General features: G+C 38.8%; 1 long non-coding RNA gene across 2 annotated transcripts in view; it reads left to right on the top strand.

Moving 5' to 3' along the window:
• The first annotated feature begins 8,108 nt into the window (after window positions 1-8,108).
• LOC137631155 (uncharacterized) overlaps window positions 8,109-24,240 on the top strand; it is a 41,028-nt gene continuing 24,896 nt past the window's right edge. Inside the window, exon 1 of one of the 2 annotated variants that reach the window (XR_011041867.1) lies at window positions 8,109-8,183. This is a non-coding gene — a long non-coding RNA (uncharacterized lncRNA). The remainder of the gene's footprint in view (window positions 8,184-24,240) is intronic. The other variant, XR_011041868.1, reaches the window with a different exon arrangement.

Here is a 24,240-nt window from a genome sequence, read left to right as displayed (position 1 = left end):
AAAAGGACATGGTGGGAAATTTAACATCAACAATTTTAATACGTATATTGTTAAGAACCCTTTGTTTTGTCTAATGTATAAGAAAGAATGGTTGTTTCATACTTAGAGGTAACCAAACATTGTGATATAAGATTATTGTCAGGATTTAGCACTTGAAACATCTTATCACATTAAGGTAAGGTTTATACTTGTAAGTAGATGAAAATGGTATATGTAGATTGTACCTACACTCAAATTTAATAGCTTTATTCAATCCACACAACTGAGTTGACCATCTTGTTTTGGTAATTTTGTTTGCAAAGGCTGATATTGTATTACTAATGTTCCTCAATTTAGCATGCAACTTCAGTCATTGCCCTCAAAGGAGGACATACACATTTTGTAACATATGAAACATTTGTCAGTCTTGGATGTAAAGCCAAATACTTACATTAGTATTTGACTTGGATTTAAGATTTTAAAAAAAACGTACATTGATTGTGCTAATGATTATGGAAACTTTAAATTTCTTTATCTGTTCACATAAGAAAATCTTTGTAAGCACTGTGGATATTATCACTGACATTTTATTAAGCAATTGCTCTGAAGAGGATACATTGGATTCAGATTTAATGCTGTGAAATATTAAAAGCATGTAATGTAGTATAACTAACTATAGTCCATTTCTTTTAGAGATGCATATTTGCACCGACTCGCGGCGGTGCCCTTTTAGCTCGGAAAAGTGTCCTGATCACTGATTGGTTAGAATTATCTTGTCCAATCAATCAGCGATCCGGAAACTTTTCCAAGCTAAAAGGGCACCGCCGCGAGTCGGTGCAAATATGCATCGCTAAAAGAAATGGACTATAGCAAGAAATGGATAATTTGCTATTGTCTTCTGACATGACAATAAACTGAAGAATGAATGACATTTGCTCAGCAGAAAAAAAGAATAATATCTAATATGGTTTCTCCTATGGTTTTAATAGAAAATCTGATTTTAGTTTCATTATATTCAATACGTTTGCAGTACCAGGTAGATTTCTTGTCAAGTAAAATGAACTGTTTACTAGAGATAGGTATCTTAGAACGTTGTCAGCACTGACATTTGAATACTTTTGGAAGCTTTAAAGTAAATCCTCCTATAGTAGCAGATCCATCCTTGCCCTACTTGAAGGAGCCTTTGTCAAAGAGAAAATATGCTTCCTGACTTAAGTTCTATAGTCAATTCTCTTTAGTGAGGCAGATTTGCACCGACTCGCAGGGGTGCCCTTTTAGCTCGGAAAAGCTTCCTGGTCGCTGATTGGTTGGACAAGATATGTCTAACCAATCAGAGAGCAGGAAACTTTCCTGAGCTAAAAGGGCACCACTGCGAGTCAGTGCAAATGCGCCTCATAAAAAAAATTGAGTATAGTACGAATTATTTTAAGAATTCCTCTAACTAGAAATATTACTATAAAACATATTGTTAACAGCTTGCACAAGAGGGATGTTTTAATGGAAACTAATGTTACTTGTTAGATAGAAACCAAGGAAAGCATAATTTACAGTACATCTTCCAAAAAGACTTCCAGATTATTTTTAAACCAAGATTTTATTGTTATCGAAATATTTGAGGGTAGTTGAGTTATAGAGGTTATTTATAATCATACGAAATATTGTAGCATAACCGATAATGTTTTTACTTATGTTTATTTGATCTTGGTACGGATAGTTGAGTTTTTCCCGTTTCTTTTTCGAGAATCCACTGGAACCATCTTATGTTTAGATGAGTGTTTAGGTAATCTAAGGTAGATTAAAATATAGTAATATTGTAGAGTGTTACAATGCAGTATTCAACATTCACCCGTGAAATAAATAACAAAGAAAAAGAAACAGTCTGGGGTTTTACCATACCAGAACAGAAGATAGAATGGAGAAATCACAGAGTTCCATTAGAATGGCACTTTTTTTTCTGGGTATGTGAGTTTTTGTGATTCATTTTCAGATTGCACTATTGTATGAGAAAATCCAAAGTAATTAACCCTTTTACCCCCAGGCTATTTGGAACTTTCCAACCCTTAACCCCCGGGCGTTTTTTTTTTTTCAAGCACATTTTGCAATATATATATTTTTAAATTGCTCTAACAGCCTTAATTTTTTTCATAGAGATGCCAAGTTGGTCTCATTCTTTTGGAAAATGCCTGAAGTTTCTCATAAAGTTATAAAAAATATGCTAAAAAATGTAAATAGCAGTTTTTTGCAAGGACGTACCAGTACGTCCATGGGGGTAAAGGGATGAGTTTTGTGAAACGTACCAGTACGTCCATTGGGGGTAAAAGGGTTAATGTATTAAACCCTAGAAGGTACACTCGTGTAACTATCAGAATTCAATAAGTACTGCAAACTACTGCATGTGGGATCATGTAATATATAGTGTACATTCATGTCCCATAAGAGTATTTCTAATAACAGACTTTGCCAGATAAAATTTCTTACATTGGACCATCTTCATGTTACATTAATAAGAAAGTTATGTATTTTTGCATTCATCAAGAATTTACAATCTGGAGTATGGTATCATCTTTTTATGTTAATTTTTGGAATATTCATTTTCATCTGAGATGAAATTAAAGTTTAGGCGGGAAGAGCATAGTGCAGAAAGGAGTAGAGAGATCTCAATTCATATCTAACTCCCCAGAAGGAGATTTTTATTATTATTATTATTATTATCATTATTATTATTATTATTATTATGACTTTTTTTACTATATAGCATAATTATTTGGTGTAATATGGTGTAATTGAACCTGATGAGGGAATCCTTCAGTTAATTTTATTGTATAACATCATCAAATAACAATTCTAGTAGAGATTGTTTAAAATAAAACTATAAATGTAAACCTCAATGGGAGTTAGCTGAGAATACCAAAATGGCTGTATTATCAAAATAGAGGGGTGATAATTATCTTGCTTTAAAAACAGAGAAGTTGTAATGTTGGAAATCACATATTACACATTTTGGATACTGTATTATGAAAATTGGGAATTTATTAGTGTTAACAAGTGTGCTAACATGAAGACAGAATACTATTAAAATCCCTTTTTTAGAACAGAATGGTAGAGATTACACTATTTTGTGGCCAGGTTTCAGTCTTTGGTTGGTTTTGATGCCTTAGCTTTGTATTGGCTCCCATGCAACTAGACCACACTGTACATGGTTGCTATTAGCTGATGACATTGATAACAGCTTAATTCGAAGATACTGGAGAAATGTTTTAACCCTTTTACCCCCAGGCTCTTTGGAAATTTCCAACCCTTAACCCCCAAGGGGTTATTTTTTCCCCAGCACATTTTGCAGTATATTTATTTTAAATTGCTCTAACAGCCTTAATTTTTGTCATAGAGAGGTCAGGTTGGTCATATTCTCTTGGAAAATGCCTGAATTTTCTCAAAAAATTATCAAAAATATGAAAAAAAAATTTTTATAGCATTTTTTTGCAAGGACGTACTGGTACGTCCATGTGGGTAAAGGGATGAGTTTTGTGAAACGTACCAGTACGTCCTTTGGGGGTAAAAGGGTTAAGTAATGGAAGAGTCTAATAAAGAGGAGAGGACTTAAAACCAGTATAATAAAAACTTATTTTATTGGTGACAGAAAGTAAAGCAAAGAAAAAAAAATTCTTTTAAAGTGGTCATGTGGATGCCCTTGGAAAGCTGAAGGAATAAAATCAGTATTGCATATTTAATGTAAGATTGTGCCAGGAGGGCTGGGGGCTTCCCCAGAATTTATTTAGGAAATATGGAAGTGATAGAGATCTTAATGTTGCGATGCATGGGCAGGTCTTAGAAGGGGTGAAACATTTCTTTTATCATTGGGAATACTACTTTGCAGTAGGTTTTAAGATGGTAGATCAGAAAAAAAGTAGCATAGGCTTGCTGGATTACTGTATTAGTAATATAAAAAAAATCTCATTAGTGAACAGCAAAATCTCTTGAGATATGTATAATACTTGTACTAAACGCAAAAAAAACATCCATCAAGAAACAAACTAAGATCTTGCAAAGGTATATATAATTTGTAGGATTCAAGGACACAATGCGGTAGGATGGCTGTATTTCAAAGTAAGGATGGTACATAAAGGTTTCGGGTCTTGTGGATGAAAAGTACACTCAACATCTCAATGATTGAGTTGGTTTTTACATCGATGGAAATCGATGTGAAAGAATATTTATTCTTAAAAGTAGGAGCTATGGATAGTTGTTTCCGGGGGCTGGAAGCCCGTGATGCCTGACGGTAACTCTCTTGTAATATCAGTCGCAGAAATATTATACTGTAGAAAGTTGTCAGAAGGAACTTCCATCAGGACGACATGGCTATCTCACCCAGAAATAGATTTTTCCCACGTCAAAATTCCTTTTAAGCTATTGAATTTTGCTTAAACTATTTCTGAATTCAAAGTTGATTGCATAAATTCCCATCATGTAGTTGTGAGGGGAAATCAAGTTTTAGCCTCGAGGTCTCAGCTAAGCTCCTGTGTGAACCAGGAATTGAAAAAATTTAATTTTTGTTTCATTCCAAGTAAAAGATCTCATATTATGTAGGTTTAGTAGCGGGTGAACTGTTTGTACTTAGGGAAAGTTCTTATCCTCTTGAAATTTGGTTCATCATGATTATAAAGTAGATTAATGTGGCATGAGTTAAGATTCATAAAAATATTGTTGATCAAAACATCTTTGAATCAGTTTTAAACGGGTGTACAAATATAGGGTACCACTCTGAAGATGTTGAAATAAGTCATTGATTGTATGGGCCTAATGTTAACTTTATGGCATAGCCAGAGAGGCTTTTGATAGTGCACCATTTGGGTGTTGATATGATTTATGTTTTACAACTGTCTATGGGAATTATAGAAGTACAGTAGATGGAAATAGTTTATGAATATTGAAGTGGTGAGTTTTTATCCGAACATCACACTCACTTACTAAGAGTATCCAAGTATCCAAAGTGTACAAGTTTAGTTCTGTGTGAAGTAGGTAGAAGCAGTTTACAAGATGAAATCTGCACATAGACAACTGAAAGATATAAGGAGAACCCCTTTAGTTGCGAGCCAAAAGAGTGGCACTTTTTTTAATTTTTTTAAAACAAGATAAAAAAAAATTATCAAGACACAGCAAAACAATTTATCCTTGATGTGAGTTTTTGTAAAGGGCCTCTTAAAAAGACCTTTATAGATTTTTGAAAGCGAATAATATAAAAAAGATGATTTACTTAACAGGGAAACATTTAGGAAATGATCAGAAAAAACTTTCAAAAAAAGAAAATATTAAATAGAAAGTTGGGTGTTCTTAGAATATTTGTTTCAATAATGCTTATCTATTAGATTAGAAGCACAGTGTCTTCGGTAGAGTACTTGGGTGTCAGGTGCTAGTTTAAGATAACTACTTACACTGGATTCTTGGGAAAAATCTACATGCACACACGCACAGAAACTTTCTCACAAACGTGTGCAGAAATTCATTTGCATCAAGATTGTGGCCTAATGAGGATTATTAGTGGAACACTTTACTATGTATAACATAAGTAAGGACACATATTTACTCTTCATGATGTATTTACCATTAATGACAAGATTTTTTAGCATTTTGCATTATATTTGTACTTGGCTTGTCTTTTTGGTGTTGACTAATGTGTGTCCATGAATGTATGAACTTGATTGTATTATTTTGTCTTGATACAGTGAATTATACTTTATACATATACATAATAGTAATTTTCTTCATTCTTTGCCAAATAAAATACTTTTTAGAATTTTGTTATATGATTGATTAAAACAGTAGATACTGTATAAGATGTAGTTAGGTCTACTATATGTATCACGCAGTTCTTAGAAAATGATATATGACGACATACTTAAGGACTTCCTTTTCTTGTATGGAAAATTATATGTATGTTGATAAGATAGGTCCTGTAGAGAGTGGGGTTCCCCTGCTGTATGGGACCGGAAAAGCAGCCATCAAAGTAAGTAAAGTAAGATAGTGTACAGGTTGAGTGTCCAGGTGTGAAATTTATCCATTGGGTTAATATATGTGATGATGTTTATGAGTGTGAGATAGTTTATACCGTCTTCATCTAGCATCATTGCCATTGTTATACAGTATGTGAAAATATTACAAAATACTTGCGTTCATAATCCTTTTGGTGATAATATATTTGTTTAATAATACTCTGAAATAAGTTTTGCATCCATGAACAGTATTATGTCCCTGAATCTCCCCTGATATTTATATTACTTCTCTTTGGGAAGCTCGGCTTTGTCAAAATTGAACCCTAAAATTTTTAATTTGCCTATTTTCTTTCCTTCCAACTGGCTTGTGTGACTAGTAAAGTAATGCAAAATCTAGTGGTAAATGACAAAAAGTGAATCTGTAGTGTGTATATATATATTATATATATATATATATATATATATATATATATATATATATATATATATATATATATATATATATATATATATATATATATACCTATATACTGTATATATTTATACCTAAGAAATGGTACTATAAGGAGCATTTCACGGAGCAACACAGGTTGAGCCCAGAAATACCTATACCTATATATATATATATATATATATATATATATATATATATATATATATATATATTATATATATATATATATATATATATATATTTATATATATATATATATATATATATATATATATATATATACAGTATATATATATATACCTATATATATATATATATATATATATATATATATATATACTGTATATATATATATATATATATATATATATATATACATATATATATATATATATATACAGTATATATATATATATATATATATATATATATATATATATACCTATATATATCTTATATATATATATATATATATATATATATATATATATATATATATATATATATATATATACTGTATATATATATATATATATATATATATATATATATATATATATATATATATATACCTATATATATATATATATATATATATATATATATACATATATATATATATATATATATATATATATATATATATATATATATATATATAATGTTTGAATGTAATGACAGAAATGCTTCATTTAGCTGAATGGTGATTCCCTTGACGATTATTGGACTTAACAAATGAATTGGTTTTCATCTCATCAAAATGTTATGTCAGCCATAAGTGGTTGAGATTGTGTAGGATCAAGTGTAAGGATTTAAGGCGCAGAGGTGTAGAGAGCCGTAACAAAGGGGTAGTTGTGTTTGGTGTCGAGAGTTTGTGATTAAGTGAAAAAGGTAAACAAAGGCGTTTGTTCCTAGATATGGGGATTTATTTCTAAATTTGGGGATTTTGGATGTCTGATAGGGATATTGTATACAAATTTGTATGAAGAAAAAACAAAGATGAGTAAACATTTATATTGTTGCAGTTAGTTTATTTGCATTTACATGAAGTATAGTCAGTAATTTATATATTATTAAAGCCTACAAGAACAGAAGAAAATATATTTGTGAAAATATGGATTTTTGGGTGGTTTTGGGTATTTTTAGACAACCATCTGCCATCTAGCAACACTAGAGCCTGGAGCAGGGGTGCTATTGGCACGATAATTATCGTACATGTACGATTATTTTAGGTCCCATTGCGATGGACGATACATACCTTAGGTATATACATACGCGTGTGTGTTCAATTAAACAATTATGCTAAAATATTTTTAAATAGGTCAATCATGTAACTAATTATATTGAAACTGTGTACGATATTATTTGGTTGAAAAAATGACAATTTTAAGGCTCATGTACGATAATCCAGACGAAACAGCTGCCTGGGCCCTGGTAAGGGTTGCCAGTTGGCCTTTTTTCGGGCCAAAAGACCCTCTAAATTTGTCCCTTTTTTCGTGCTAAATACCTAAATTTGGCCTTTTAGAAATTGGTTAGCCTTAAATGCTATATTTTCGGCCTTTTTCTATTAGGTTGGCCTTTTAAAGATGCAGTTGATCAGACTTTAACCTTTTTTCACTTGGAAAACCTGGCAACTCTGCCCTGGTCAGCTGGTCTATAGAGCGCTGTCAGCGCTCTCTTCAAGTTGTCAACAACCAGTGTAGAGAAAAGACCTCTTTGCTCTCCTTATTATTGTGAAACTCTTATTTTCTCCCTTGTAAAAGGTATGCTCTTGTCTTAGTTATAATATGTTTTAATGTTAATAACACTTGAGATTGTCCATTGTGGTTATCTTTTTAAGGTTCTATTGTAGTTTATTACAGGATAATGTAACCTATGGAAGAAGGTCTGTTCTCTTCGAAAATGACACTCGTTCCTGTCGGAAATGAATAGTTTCAAGTGTGTAAATAAATAAATATATATATATATATATATATATATATATATATATATATATATATATATATATATATATATATATATATATATATTATATACATAGGCTACATGCTTATAATGGGGGACCCCCAGTGGGAACTCTTTGTTTTGGGTGGGGAAAACATACTAGGGAAACGGTATATAATGGTAAAACAAGCCTTTTCGATTTTATTGTAGTTTATTACAGGGTAATGTAACCTATCAAATAAGGTTACGATAATGTTGACAGTATTGAAATTGCTTCGTGCTGAGCTTGCATGTGGTTGAAATTGTTCCACCAACCTTAAATTAAGATGTGCAATATTATTCCAAGATTTGTGAAACTGCTTATTCTTGAGTTGCTAGGCTAGTAGGTAGTAGGTTTGCCAGGGCACCAGCCACCCGTTGAGATACTACTGCTAGAGAGTTATGGGGTCCTTTGACTGGCCAGACAGTACTACATTGCACCCTTCTCTCTGGTTACGGTTAATTTTTCCTTTGCCTACATATACACCGAATTATCCTCTGTCCTCATACACCTGACAACACTGACATTACCAAACAATTCTTCTTCACCCAATGGGGTTAACTACCGCACTGTAATTGTTCAGTGGCTACTTTCATCTTGGGAAGGGTAGAAGAGACTCTTAATTATGGTAAGCAGCTCTTCTAGGAGAAGGACACTCCAAAATCAAACTGTTGTTCTCTAGTCTTTAGTAGTGCCATGGCCTCTGTACCATGGTCTTCCACTGTCTTGGGTTAGAGTTCTCTTGCTTGAGGGTACACTCAGGCACACTATTCTGTCTTGTTTTTCTTCCTCTTGTTGTGTTAAAGTTTTTATAGTTAATATAGAAAATATTTATTTTGGTGGTGGTGTTCTTAAAATATTTTATTTTTCCTTGTTTCCTTTCCTCACTGGGCTACTTCTCCCTGTTGGAGCCCTTGGTCTTATAGCATCTTGCTTTTCCAACTAGGGTTGTAGCTTAGCTAGTAATAATAATAATAATAACTGTGCAGCGTAACCAGTAGGTTAGGTAGGAGTACAGTATAGCCTAGGCTACGAATTGCGTGTTCTTTGACATAGGATCGTTGTCCTAAATGAAGATTTCATATTACAGGGTACCATTTTAGAGTACCTGTCATGTACTAGCACTTGTAGAAGTAAGAAATAAAAAGACCCCGGGAATCAGCCATTCCCTCAACCCCCACTACAAATGAAGATCCGTCCTTATCCACATCAAGTGTCAAGTTTAACTTTAAGTCTAGGCTTAAAGTATTAGCCTATGCCTATGAGGCACACAGTAATAGCCCATGCCAAGGTTTGGTTTGTTATAGATAGGCTAGCCAGGAATAAGTTGATTGTCCTAAATTGAATGGTAGCCTCCATAAGTAAGTAAGGGCAATTGATGATGGTAAGAGTTTAAAGAAAAGCCATTTAAAATAATATGACATGGAGAACGCTCATGAAGATATCTATCCTGTGTAAGCCTGTAAGCCGGCAGAGGACATATATTGGAAAAAATTTAAGGAAGAGTCAACTTTTCTAGGGTCATGACCCGCTGGAATACTTTCCGTGTCAGCCAGTAGGTTAGTTTGGACCTTAGCGGTTTCAGAGAAAGGTTAGATCCTGTTGACTCCCCTTTAAAAAGTTGAGCCTTTATAGGCCTGTCTCTTGGATAAGAAGGCTTTAAGGCTCTCCATGGGGCACAGAGAAGGGTCTTCCAGTAGTGGAACAGTTTTCCAGGGCCCCCATTGTTTTGTGGGAAGTTAATTTTTCACCAAGAATGCAGGATCTGGGTAAAGATCTACCTCTCCCGAATCCGGGAATTCATTGTGGCTTTCATCCCTTGAAAGGGCCACAATCTCACTGAACTCTAGCACCAGAAGCCATACCAAGCAAAAACATAGACTTTTGAGTAAGATCCCTCAGAGAAGTAGAGCTGTTATCTATCGAAATGGCACTGCAGGAGTTTATCCAACGACCAAGAAATAGCCTTGGGAGGAGCGTTAGGTTTCAGTTTAGCACAAGCCTTCGTGATCCTATTGAACAGCTCGCTATTAAGATCAATATAAAAAACATAAGCAATTGGTCTAGTTAGTGTCAACTTACATGAGGCAATAGGTGTAGAGGAGACCTAGATCATGCAATGAGATAAAGACAGAAATACAGAAGTCCATAGAAATAGAAGAGGGCTGTTACTTTTTACGAATGCAACTAATTTTTTCCAGGAAGGCAAATATTGTTATTTCATGGTGCTGGATGTGTACAGTACTCGTCTAAGAAGTCAATTCTCTCCTTTGAAACTCAGGACTTTCTTTGAGCCGCGAGGGCAAGAAAATCATGAGCTGAAGGGTTTTTGTTATCCATGAGGAAGTGAAGACAGTCTTCTGTTGAACAGCCTGGGAGAGCAGTGGAGATGGTAGAGGGACCTGGAGAGGTTTGAGTTCCAGAACAAGAGGATACCAATTGCTCTTGGGCCAGTTGGGAGCCACTGTTCCCTTGAAAGTCCGTAGTTTGTTCAGGACTTTGATTAGGAGATGTGAAACCACTGGTTCCAATCCAGAGATATCCCATCCGTTCCTGTCGCTTCCGCATCTGAGTTTGGTGCTACATACTGGGAAAACTTTATGTTGGAGCTCAGTCACAAAGAGAGCGATTTACAGTTCTTGGACTTGCTCTAGAATGAAACAGAAGGAACTTGCATCCAAAGACCATTCTGGTTTCAGAGGTTTGGATCTTGACAGGGCATCCGCAGTCACATTGCAAACCCCTTCGAGGTGAACTGTTGAGAGATGCCAATTCCTTCACTTTGGTAAAGTGAGGATGGCTAGAATCACATAGTTATTCTGAGGAGATCTAAAGCCCTGTTTGTTGACACAGTGGACTATCATCCTGTGGTCGATGGCTAATTTGATGTGTGATTTTGTCTTTAAGTCCTGTCTCTTCAAAGTTAGAAACACTGCCATAGCTTCAAGAATGTTGATGTGAAATTTCTAAGTTGTGGTTGACCACTGACGCTGTACTTTCTTGGAAGGGGAGTGTCCCCCCAATCTTGTTCTGAGGCGTCCGTGTGAATAGTCACGGTAGGAGGAGAATACTGCAGAGGGACATGTGTTGATAAACTCTTGGCAGTGGACCACAGCTTGAACTGCTTTTGCAGTAAGACCCGGATTTTGTGGCGAATCTCTACGAGCATTTGATGCCTTTCTTCTCCAGACTCTGTTGGCATCTTGGAGTCTTGCTTTTAAGATTGGTTCCGTCACGGCAGCGAACTGTTGTGAACCTAAGACTCTTTCCTATAGCTGCTTGGTGAGTACTCCTGAACGAGTGAGGCACCTGACAGAGTTTGTGATTTCCTTTCTCCGTCATCGTGGTAGAGAGAGGGTGTGTGACTTTAGATTCCAGTGAAGTCATATTATTATTATTATTATAATTACTACTGTATTATTACTAATTATAATTGTAATTACAGTATAATCATAATTATTATTCATTAGTATTTATTCTTATCACTTATTATTTACTTATTATTATTGTTATTATTATTTATTGTTTATTATTACTTGCTAAACTACAACCCTAGATGGAAAAGCAGGATGCTATAAACCCAGGGGCTCCAACAGGGAAAATAGCCCAGTGAGGAAAGGAAAAAAGGAAAAATAAAATATTTTAAGAGTAACAACTTTAAAATAAATATCTCCTAAATAAACTATATAGACTTTAACAAAACAAGAGGAGGAGAAGTAAGATAGAATAGTGTACCCTCAAGCAAGAGAACTCTAACCCAAGACAGTGGAAGACCATGGTACAGAGGCTATGGCACTACCCAAGACTAGCGAACAATGGTTTGATTTTGGAGTGTCTTTCTCCTAGAAGAGCTGCTTACCATATCTAAAGAGTTTCTTCTACCCTTAGCAAGAGAAAAGTGGCCACTGAACAATTGCAGTGTAGTAACCCCTTGGGTGAAGAAGAATTCCTTGGTAATCTCAGTGTTATTAGGTGTATGAGGACAGAGGAGAATCTGTAAAGAATTGGCCAGACTATTCAGTGTGTCTAGGCAAAGGGAAAATGAACCATAACCAGAGAGAAGGATCCATGTAGTACTGTCTGGGCAGTCAAAAGACACTTTAACACTCTAATGGTAGTATCCTAGACACTGGAATTCCTGAGCTGGAGACAGACTGGACTTTTCGAGGGGGATTTGAAAGCCCAGAGATTGTAGGAATTTCATGACTTCTTGGGCTGTCAGAAGACATTCTGACTTTGTTGAAACCCAGACTAGCCAGTCGTTCAAGTACACCATAACCAGGAGGCTTCTTCTGTAATTGTTGGACCATGGCTTCGACTAGCTTTGTGAAAATCCTCTGAACTATATTGAGCCTGAAGGGTATAGCTCTGATTACATAGGCCTTTCTTGCCAGTCTGAAACCAAGGTAGGGGGAGAAGGGCCAACCTATCGGAAAATGCTAATAGGCTTCGGTAACATCTGTGGAGATGTTGTAGGCCCCCTGGGGTAGTAGGGTCTGTATTTGTAAGATAGTTAGCATCTGAAACTTGTCGTTCAGAATGAATTTGATTAGTGGGGACAAGTCCAGAATAGTTTGAAGAGTTTTCGATTCTTTCTTGGGCACAAAGAATAGTTGCCCTTGAAACTTCATGGATTTTGTGCAACGGATGACTCCCTTCCGGAGAAGATCCTGTGTATAATACTCCAAAAAAAAGGCACTCAAGGTAGGTAGAACCTCTTGAACTGAGGTGGTTTCTGTCTCCAATTCCAGCCTAGTCTTTTTAAGACTGCTGTGAGCCCAGGGATCGAACTCCTATCGATCCTTGAACAGGTGAAGTCGTCCCCCTACTGGGAGCTCCTCATTGTTGATATGAAGGACCTGCATCTTAACCGCCTTGCCTTCACTTTTTTGGCCTCTAGATTAACCGCCTTTTCCAGACCTTCCCCTGATACTGGTGCCTTTCTTTTGAGCTCTGGCAGGGTGGAACGTGGTGATGGCTCTCTCGTACACTGGATTGAAGGCTGGAGACTGTGATACATACTGCTGGGGAACTAAGTATACCGTCTGACGGATGGCGGTGACTGAGGCTGTTGCAACAGGAAAGCATTTCCTTCCCTTAAAGTGTTGTCTGTACTTCTTGCCTTTGGGTTGAGGTCCTTCACTGGGGGTAAAATTCCATTTAGAGGACATAACCCACTTGTCTACAAGGTTCTTATTCTCCTGAGCTGCTTACTCTATGACTTTCTTAACCAATTTTTTGGGGAAGAGGTCTTTCTCCCAGATATTGGACTCTATCAGTTTTCTAGGTTCATACTTGGTCGTAGCAGCGGCTAGGACGTGTTCTCTATATGATCTTCTGGATAAGAAGAAAGCATGGAGATCTCTATGAAACACGGTTAGGTGAGTCTTCCCCTAGACAGGGAAGAGATCAGATTTGGAATAGTTTCCAATAACCATTTCTAGATCAGATTGGAAGGATAAAGAAGCAGATACAGTGAACCCTCGTTTATCGCGGTAGATAGGTTCCAGACGCGGCCGCGATAGGTGAAAATCCGCGAAGTAGTAACACCATATTTACCTATTTATTTAACATGTATATTCAGACTTTTAAAACCTTCCCTTGTACGTAGTACTGTTAACAAACTACCCTTTAATGTACAGAACACTTAATGCATGTAATACAGTACCCTAAACTAAAACAGGCACAAATATTAAAGGCGACTTTATATCATGCGTTTCCTAAACACGCCAAAAAGCACGATAAAAAATGGCAACCAATGTTTTGTTTACGTTTATCTCTGATCCTAATGAAGAAACGCATTTACACATCTGTTTATAGGTTAGTTTTTGCATCAATTATATTGATTATTCAGTACAGTATGTTGATTTGGTTATTACTAATGTTTTACTTAATTTTTCTTAGGACTTCCAAATGAAATTTTTTTCTTTATGACGCCGCCTGATACGACGGCGTCATAAAGTACGCTCAGTAAACAAACTAAGGAATTTAACCCGCATGATGAAAGTGATAAATAATGATATTACAGTAAAAGCTTTTATAAAATATGTTATTACAAATATTATTTACCGTATCTATATAAAATCATACATACGTAGCAAAGCAGGAAAACAATCTACGAGAGAGAGAGAGAGAGAGAGAGAGAGAGAGAGAGAGAGAGAGAGAGAGAGAGAGAGAGAGAGAGAGAGTTGTTTTACATACGTAAATGTAAATTTTAAACAAAACAAAAATAGCCCCATTTCATATAAAATAGATTACAAATATTTTACTTTATCATATTACAGTAGTCTGTATAATACTGTAAAGTTCAGTACAGTATGTTGTTGTTAAAGTCGTGGCGATGAAATTCTCACGAAACAAAAACACGCCATTTGATTACAACAGCTGATTCATTCTCTCTCTCTCTCTCTCTCTCTCTCTCTTCGTGTTATACAATACTTACATTTAGATGAAGAAACTAAAATTAGTTTTCTTAGTGTCAATTAAATACGAAATAAAATAATTAGGCCGAGTCTACATCCATTTCAATCATAGCCAAAAATAGGACATCCGATTTCATCAGCAAACCACTATTTTTTGGGAAATATCATTTTATTCTAGAAAATTGCCACTCTTTAAATAGTTAATTGCACATTAAGAAAGCGTGTACTTTTGTTTTTAAATTTCGGGTGTGTTTTAAAAATCGAGTATTGTTGACTTTTTTTTTTTTTTACTTTTGGCTGTGATTAGATCAGCTGTCATCTAGTTGCCGCTCTTGAGTGTGTACGAATACACTAACAAAGTATCATTTATACCATTTCTTAACTTATTCAAACCGTCTACAGTATACAGTTGATATTACATAAGCACCAATGTGTTATAACCTATCAAATTTTTTTGTTTATTACATTTAAACCCCCCTTTATCTCTCTCTCTCTCTCTCTACCTATCTCTCTCTCTCTCTCTCTCTCTCTCTCTCTCTCTCTCTCTCTCTCTCTCTCTCTCTGTGGGCTACTTTTCACTACCTCCCATTCCTTACCTCTCTCTATCTCTCTAACAAATGATATCTTTGTTGCTCCTCAAAGTTTCATTTATATTGAAAATCAATCATGATTCAATTTTCCTTACTTTCTCCAATCTCGCACCATCGGTCACATCGCGGTATTTTCGATATTTCCGGAAAATCCGCAATATATGTATAGACATGGGTTATGAAAAAAATCCGCGAAGTGGTGAATCCGCGATGGTCGAACCGCGAAGTAGCGAGGGTTCACTGTAGTCTCTTTTTAGCTTCTAATTCTTCCCTTAAAAGGGATTTGGGAATTCTGGGCAGCTTTTCCTTCAGCTGCTTGCCTACGATATCTTTATTTAGTTTTTAACAGTAAAGGTATGTTGGACATCCTCCCAACTGTCCAATCATAATGAAGGGCTAGGGAGACAGGTTTGCACTTCTCTAGCACTGGCAATGGTCTACCCTCCACTACTGCTTTCCTTACAGCCTCCAAGCTATTTTTCTCTGTTGGAGCCTTTGGGCCTATAACATCCTGCTTTTCAAACAATTAATAGTAATGATAATAATAAATAATAATAATTAATAATAGTAAATAAAAATAATTAATAGTAGTAAATAATAATAATAATAATCTATAATAATTAATAATAATCAATAATAATTAATAATAATGATAATTATAATAATAATGATAACTAATAATAATAATCAATAATAATAATTAATAATAATGATAATAATAATAATTAGAAATAGTCAACCATGACAGGTGATGGCCCGGAAGATTGACACTTAGAATCTCTGCTGCCTCGAAAGTGCATGAGACAGGATCTTGCTGAACCAGCTAGCATCAAGTAAATTTTCAGACCTGCATTTTTAATTATTCACCAGGGCTGATAATATGTTTATCCTTGATGTGCACCAAGGCTTTGACCAATGACCCTCCAGTAGCAGGCAATTTCATGCTTCACTATGTTCATTGCACTTGCAGATGAGAGCGATAACTTCCCCGAAGGAACACTCCGACTTGGGGAGCTCGGACTCCGTTGGAATTGAACCGAAATTCAGCACCTTTGAATCAGACTCCATAGCCTTTCATCCCTTGAAAATGCCAAGAGTTTGGCAGACTGCTCAAGAGATTTGTCTTTCCTCCATAAGTCCAAGAATGGAACTAAGAATATAAAGGTACGAGGTTGCCGAGGATGGATCAGGCTGAGACTAAATGTAGTTTTGTATCAGAGAGAAGTGAACTTGTAGAACTGGCTAAGTCAGATACAAGAGCAAAATCCTGTACCCATCCCTCTGGTAATTGTGGTCAGGTGCTACTAAGCCAGGAGCAGGGACTGGCAACAGACTGTTGCAGGACTGGTTTAAAGCATTGTAAGAACATCACAGCGAGGTTCTATCTTCTCTATCCAGATACTGTAGTACGTCAGGTAAAAATGGGGGAAAAATGGCACTCAGGCTCCTCGGTCACCTGGAAGACGATGTTCTTAGCACCCACAATCAGTTTGGCTACCATGCTAGCCATACCGATCCTCCAGATTGGACCGTTACAGCTGAAGACATAAGTGAAAATTATTTTGACAGGAAGGTTAGCGGGTCACTAACCCACGCCATTAACTTCCTTTTTAACGAATCTGTGGCAGTTACAGGTCTGCTGAAGACATCCCAATTTTAAACGAAGAAGGGTTTGTATTTGCAAAGGAAAAAGATGATTTTCGAACTAAAGAAATGTCTATTTTTAGGAGAGACTGTATGGTCCCCAAGGCTTCACGCCTCCCTAGACTAATCAAGGGAGGTTGGGATGTAACAGGACTATTCATATCAATAAAAAAAAGATGGCTTCCAGTGGTAAGCTAAAGCCTAGGTGGCACTGGTATCTTCCCAGTGAGTCATATGTTGTTTTCTAGTTGAAAAGTATAGCATTGGAGTCTGAAATGGGTTTATAGTCTAAGATCTGTAGGTATCCCTTGTATTCACCAAATCTGTACTTGCATGTTGCTACACTGACCCTAATGCAAGTTAGATAATAATTCTTTAGTGTATCCTGTTTCATATACTGTATTGTGTCATATTAGATTCCTTTTTTTAGCCTAACAGAAAGTCCTCGTTGACCATTCAGTATGTCACAAAAGCAGGTTTTTCCGTCGATCAAACCTTTTTTTAAACCAAGACATTTTTTCATATAAAAACCTATCATTTTTATGTGCCAAACACCAGACTTACTTCTCACAGCCGTACCTAGACCGCAAAAGAGTGAAGTTCTTAGCTTTTGCATCAACCTACCAGCAGATTATCTTCCACCAATGTTTATTTAGGAAGGTTGTGTCTACGATTCGCAAAAGCTCAGGAATGATGCAGTTTTAAAAATGATGGATTTGTACTCAATGATTTTATTTGAAAAATAAAATATATTTGTTCCAACACTTTATACAAATCCATTAGCTCTTTACTTTGGATATATTACTTCGTTGAAGGCTGAAACTAGCCATAAATGTTTTAGCAAGGTATAACATCTTACAGCTAGTTAGCGAGAGTGTATCAGCCACCCCACTCACACACTCACCAGTTATAGGATGTCAATTTTACTTTTCGCGATTTACTTTCTTTTTCCTTTTTCAGGGAGTAGTCATCCTACCAGTGGGAGCGGTTCAGTAGACAATGGAAGAAGCCCTTCCCTCCCCGTTGTCTCTGCTCATTTGGTGTCCTCTGGAGGACGAACGAATAAGAGCAATGGCAAACTGACCCCTGGATAACCTTTAGGTGCAGACACCGTCGTTTCCCCTAGCGAAGCAATGGAACTATGAACAGGGGAGTCTCTTCTATCTTACCATTCTTGGGGTTTTCGGTTCTCCCTGCTAAGGAACGGCTGTTGGTGGTGCCAAGCAGCAACTCTTGCCTTCCTTGAGGTTTTCACATCTCCCCGCTAAGTAATGGCTTTCGGGTCTCTCCGCTAAGTAATGGCTTTCGGGTCTCTCCGCTAAGGAACGGCTTTCGGGTCTCTCCACTAAGGAACGGCTTTCGGAGGCGCTACAGTTAGGTGCACAACGGGAGGGCACAACTTCCTACCCAGGAGTTGACCATGGTCTTGCCCTCCGATACTTGTAAGCTTGCTGAATACGTGGTACACCTCAACCTGAGTTTGCTCAGCACGCTAAGGTCCACCAGGTGTTGAGCACCTTTTTCATTCGTGAACGAGGCCCTCGTCACGTGACTGGTCTCCCTTCTGTATGCTTTGGAAATGAGTGCTCAATTTGTCGATGCCTCATTCCAGCTCTTTGTTTTTGTTCTTTGGAGCACCCAGATGGTGATGCCTGCCAACCGTTTGAGGTCGCCCGCTACGACAATGAGTCGTGGGCATTACAGTAACCCATTGGAGTTATTTCCGCAGATGGTGATGCCTGGTGACCACCTCAGGCTTCCTCCCCTTACAGGAAAGACCCTGCCTTTCTTTCTGTGCATCAGTGCACATTAAAGCCTTCTCAGCCTTGCTCGCCACCATCCAAGAGCGTGCCTTCTCTTGTAGCAGCACACAAGGCTACTCACCAACATACCTGTGTTTGCTTCATTTCACTCAGCTTCAGCACCTGATCACAGACCTTAGTCTAGCGAGAGTCTTGTGCACTCTTGCATACCCAGTTAATAAGCATCAGCGGAGTAAGCGGGTGAGTTCCTCTCACTGACAAAGGTCTGAGGCCCTACTCGGTCACACCTCCTTAGTGAGGGAAGTTCTGACAAGTGCTACTTCAGTTACGCATGAGCACTCACTTTTACGACCCTCAGATCTCGCCACAACAAGGCTCATGAGACATAACCCTTGGGGTTATTGCTGCAGGTGGGTATGCCTGCCAACCACCGCCTCTTGGCATCGTGCCCCCAGGGCACAAAGAGTCTCGTTAGATATAACCCTGCGGGGTTATTGTCACAGATCTCCACTTCCTACAGAATAGAGAAATCTTTGCAGCACCCTCAAGGCTATACCTGCCAACTGCTTACGATCGGCGCCTCTCACCATTATGCCCCAGGGGCACAAGTCTTGTGATCACATAATTCTTTTGGACCTCTCCTCTCTATGAGATAGAGAGCTCTTCAGACCATTCACATGGTGTTCCATTCCAATCGCTTGCGGTCTCTGCCTCACCCATCATGAGTCTCTTGAGGCATAACCTGAGGTTATTGCCTGAAGCCTCTACTCTCGATGGGAAAGAACTAGCTTGTGCTTACGTTCACTAGCAATGACAAACGAGTATTCATTGACACGTGCGCTTCAACGCACACACTCTTGTCCCACCCACCTCCTACTACCAATGTAGGTCTGATCACTTCTCCAGCTGCCTTCACTCCTTGCTGGCACACTCTCGAACATGTTCATGACGCTATGGTTCATGAAAAATCAATTCCTTTTGAGCATTGACTTTATGCATCGACATGCTCACATCATCCTGCAAGCAACTGCACAAGCTACCTTGTGGGCACTCACACGAGCAAACATGCTCACCATGCTTAAGCTCATGTATAATCGCTTACCCTGAGGCAGGGAAGTAGCAATTTGACACACCCGGAAGTGGGCAAACATGCTATTACAGTACTACTGATGTATGCTGTTTGCTTCGCGCTCCAGGAGTGAAGTCATAGGCACCACCTGCACTAAGGGAGGATGTCACAGAAGTAGGGGATGAATGAAATACCCTAGGGTTCGATCCCATGGACGGTACCAATCTTCCTCGTGGGGTGACACGTCATGCTTCTTTTTCTCTCTTCTTCCGTTGACTTGACATTCAGTTATATTGACTGCTGGTTATCAATGTAGGGCATTCATCCAGGGTGTACTTGGTCATACTTCAAGAGATGATTTGCCAGTACAGGGGTACAAGGCTCCAGCCTACGCTCAACCCCTCAACTGTCCACAAGAATGTTCATTAGTTGCAGCCTGGGACAATACCAGCACAGCTGCCCTCCTTGTTCCTTAGATGATTTGATTTTAACGGACTCGGGAGAGATGTTTCTCCAACACAGAGTCAACTTTTTGGGTTTTGCCTCATTCAGCGGTTTGGCATAAAACCGCTAGAATGTATCACTGCAAGTTCCTCGAGAACCGACACATTTAGAAAGGTAAATAACCTCTAAAAGACAAAATTGCTCAGTTCAATAAAGGAAATAAAGACTCACGGAAGTGGCATGTCCCTTCCTCAAGTGAGACTTCTTAAGGGTGCATTAATGGCTGTGTTTGCTGGGGCACCTGAAGTTCTAAGTTTTTCTTGTCTGGAAAGTCGACTCGTAGACTAGTCCCCTCTAGTGGCAATTGAAAACCTTTCAGTATTAGTAGGGATTCTGAGGACTTACGAATTGTTATTATTATTATTACTTGCTAAGCTACAACCTTAGTTGGAAAAGCAGGATGCTATTAGGAAAATAGCCCAGTGAGGAAAAAAATAAACAAACTAAGATAGACATAATAAACAATTAGAAATATTTAAGGAACAATAATATTATTATAGATCTTTCATACATATAATATAAAGGCTTTAAAGAAACAAGAGGAAGAGAAATAAGATAGAATAGTGTGCCCTTGTATACCCTCAAGCAAGAGAGAACTCTATCCCAAGACAGTAAAAGGCCATGGTACAGAGGCTATGGCACTACCCAAGACTAGAGAACAATAGTTTGATTTTGGAGTGTCCTATCCCCTAGAAGAGCTGCTTACCATAACTAAATATCTCTTCTACCTTTAGCAAGAGGAAAGTAGACACTGAAAAATTACAGTGCAGTAGTTAACCCCTTGTGCGAAGAATTGTTTGGAAATATTGGTGTTGTCAGGTGTAAGAGGACAGAGGAGAATATATAAAGAATAGGCCAGACTATTTGATGTATGTCTAGGCAAAGGGAAAATGAGCCATAACCAGAGAGAAGGATCCAATGCAGTTATGTCCTGCCAGTCAAAGGACTCCATTGTATCAGAGCAAAAGCATCCTGAGTTGGGAGGTAATTATCAACCTCCTCTGGGGAGTAATCTCTCCCCTTCCCCACATTCTGTTCTCTTGGGGAATGGATTGAGCTCTGTTCCGACATGAATCGGCTGTCACTGGTTTTGAGTGGCAATTCAATAATAAATGATGAGAGGTGGGGAAATAGATGACTTTTACATCGTAAAGAGGATTTATTGTAAGTTAATTTTCACATAACATGAGCAGAAATCTTCAAAGTGAATGAATGAATCTCTTTAATTACATAATCAATAGAACTAAATCTCCTGCAGAGTTTTGGATTACTGTAAAATGCTTGTAAGTTGTAGATAACAATGAATCCCTTTTAATTTACAGAGCAAGTTACTATTAATCTTCTTCCATCAGTGAAACAGCAATTTTCAATATTAAACTTACCCGATAATCATGTAGCTGTCAACTCCGTTGCCCGACAGAATTCTATGGAGGGATACGCCAGCTATCACAATACTAGAAGGGGGTGTACTTACCAGCGCCACCTGTGGCCAGGTACTCAATCATTTGTTGTTGACACCTCCTCAATTATTCCTCTGTCGTGCTTCCGGCTAGACGTTCTGGGATACGCTTATGGTCTTCGAGTTTATTCACGGATATTTGGTGAAGTATTCTCTCAGATTAACGGCTGTCGCTTTACTGGAATCCTTCTTATATTAGCTAGATAGCTTTTATATAATACTGATATAACGGTTAACGAATTTTGCTTGTTTTTGGATCACCCTTTGGCTAACTCTTTGAAACAAGATGTCTGACGTTTCGCAAGCCCCCTCCCATAGACGATGTAGGTCTTGCAATAGGCGTATTCCGAAGGCCTCGGTAGATCCTCACACCGCTTGTTCTGACTGTAGGGACAGGCCCTGTCTATTAGAAAATCGATGTGAGGAATGCGCCGGACTTTCGGAATTGGAATTTGTCCGTCTTTTAAAATATTCATCTAAGTTAGAGAGAGGTAGAGTTAGGAGAAGTTCTTCTCACTCTTCTATGTTTTCCTCACCTCATGATCCCCTACCTTTTCCTACCCCTGTAGTGGCTACCCCCGAACCTACTGTGTGCCCTCCGCCTGATATGTCAGTTGTTTTGCGTGCTATTCAGGCTTTAGGCGATAAAGTAGAATCAGTGGTAAGTGACCATAAGTCTCTGATGGCCGAAGTTAAAGAACTGAAGGTCAAGAGTGCAGTGGGTGGAATTAGTGCCAGTGCTGTGACGAGTGCTAGTGTCGGTGCAGTGCCAAGTGCTAGTGGTGCCAGTGTGGTGCGTGAGGATTTTTCTGTGCGAGCCAGTCGTCCTCCCAGTCCGGGACCTCTTGCAAGCTCCCATGCCCAGGGGAGAAGCAATGTCGAAGGGCTTAAGGGTTCGACAGGCCTTGTTAGGCGCACAGAACTATCCTCGGTGGTTGCGGGCGTGTCTTCCTTAGACCGTCACTCCCACCTGCAGACGATTGAGCCCGTCTTATTCTCGTCCGCTGATCAACTAGCAGGGAAGAAACGTTGGTCTCAGGTCTCGAGACCGCTTAAACGTAGAGTCCAGTCCGCGAGTGCTCAGCCAGGTTGCAGTCATTGGCTCAGCTCTGACTCGCCTCAGTCATCTGTCGACTGTACTCCGCCCAAGAGGAGTAAGGTTCTGCCAAAACAGAGCCCGACTGTGACTTTACCTCAGTCTGTTATCGTTTCTGCCGATCCCAAGTGGACCCTGCTTCAGTCCATGCAAGCTCAGCTTTCGGACTTGATGCGTGAGTGTCGGGCTGAGAGTGTTGCACCTCCTCCTCCGCCTACACTCCCTCCGCCTGTTCTCGCTCCGCCTGTGCTCGCCCCGCCTGCACTTGCTCCGCCTGGTCGCAGCACCATCTGCCAGGCGTACGATGTTGAGCCACTTTCGGAGTTCGCTGTTCCCAGTGGTGTTCAGCCTCAGCCTTCTTTAAGGCAACCCTTGCTTTGGGATCAGGAGAGTTATTCCACTCTTCCTCCGCCTCCCCTTGCTGCTCCACCAGTGGTGCAACTCTCGGTTGGGGTACAACAACCTCTCCCCTCCGTGAGTCTGTCTGCTCAGCCATCGCTGCAGCGAGCTCAACCCTCCTCAAGGCAAGCTCCTCTACACCCTGGACTTGCGCCTCAGGAGCCTCAGCTTGCGAGAACTTTACCTTGTTCTGCGCAGCCTCAACCTCATCATGCTCCGCTCATCTCACAGGAACAGGAACGGACTACTCCGCCTCCGTCCTCCGCTCAGCTTGTGCAATCCTTGGGTTCAACCTCTCTTGCTAGGAGTCAACCTCCTTCACCCATGCGCCTGCCTTCTGCTTCGTCTGTTGTTCAGCCTTTGCAGTCTGAGCCTCAGGTTTTCCCTCAACAGTTACCGGAAGAGGAAACCACTGTTATTGTTCCTACCCGTTCTGACTCTGCGGTTCAGCATTCTGGTCCGATCGCTTCGCTACCCTCTGCTGATGAGGTGTCGGATGATGAGGAGGCACACCTTGATCCCTCATCAGACGTGGACGAATCTAAGCTTTCTCCATTGTCGATTGATTTTCGTAAGGTCTTGGCTCTACTCAGGGAGATTTACCCAGACCACTTCGTCTCTGCTATTCCCCGCTCTCCACCATCTGAGTTTTCGCTGGGCGTACAACAAGCTAAGTCCAACTATACTAAGCTTGTCCTAGCTAGATCCTCCAAGAGGGCTTTAAGGATCTTAGGGGAGTGGCTGCAGTCTAAACAACACCTTGGCAAGACTTCCTTCATGTTCCCTCCAACGAAGCTCGCTTCGAAAGGTTGCGTTTGGTATGCCACAGGGGAAGCACCAGGCTTAGGAGTACCTGCCTCTGCCCAGGCTGACTTCTCAAGTCTGGTGGA

Source organism: Palaemon carinicauda, chromosome 39 (genome assembly GCF_036898095.1).
Source record: "Palaemon carinicauda isolate YSFRI2023 chromosome 39, ASM3689809v2, whole genome shotgun sequence".
Classification (NCBI taxonomy): domain Eukaryota; kingdom Metazoa; phylum Arthropoda; class Malacostraca; order Decapoda; family Palaemonidae; genus Palaemon; species Palaemon carinicauda.
Note: the sequence above shows the minus strand (reverse complement) of the source record. Positions and strands in the feature narration are given on the sequence as shown.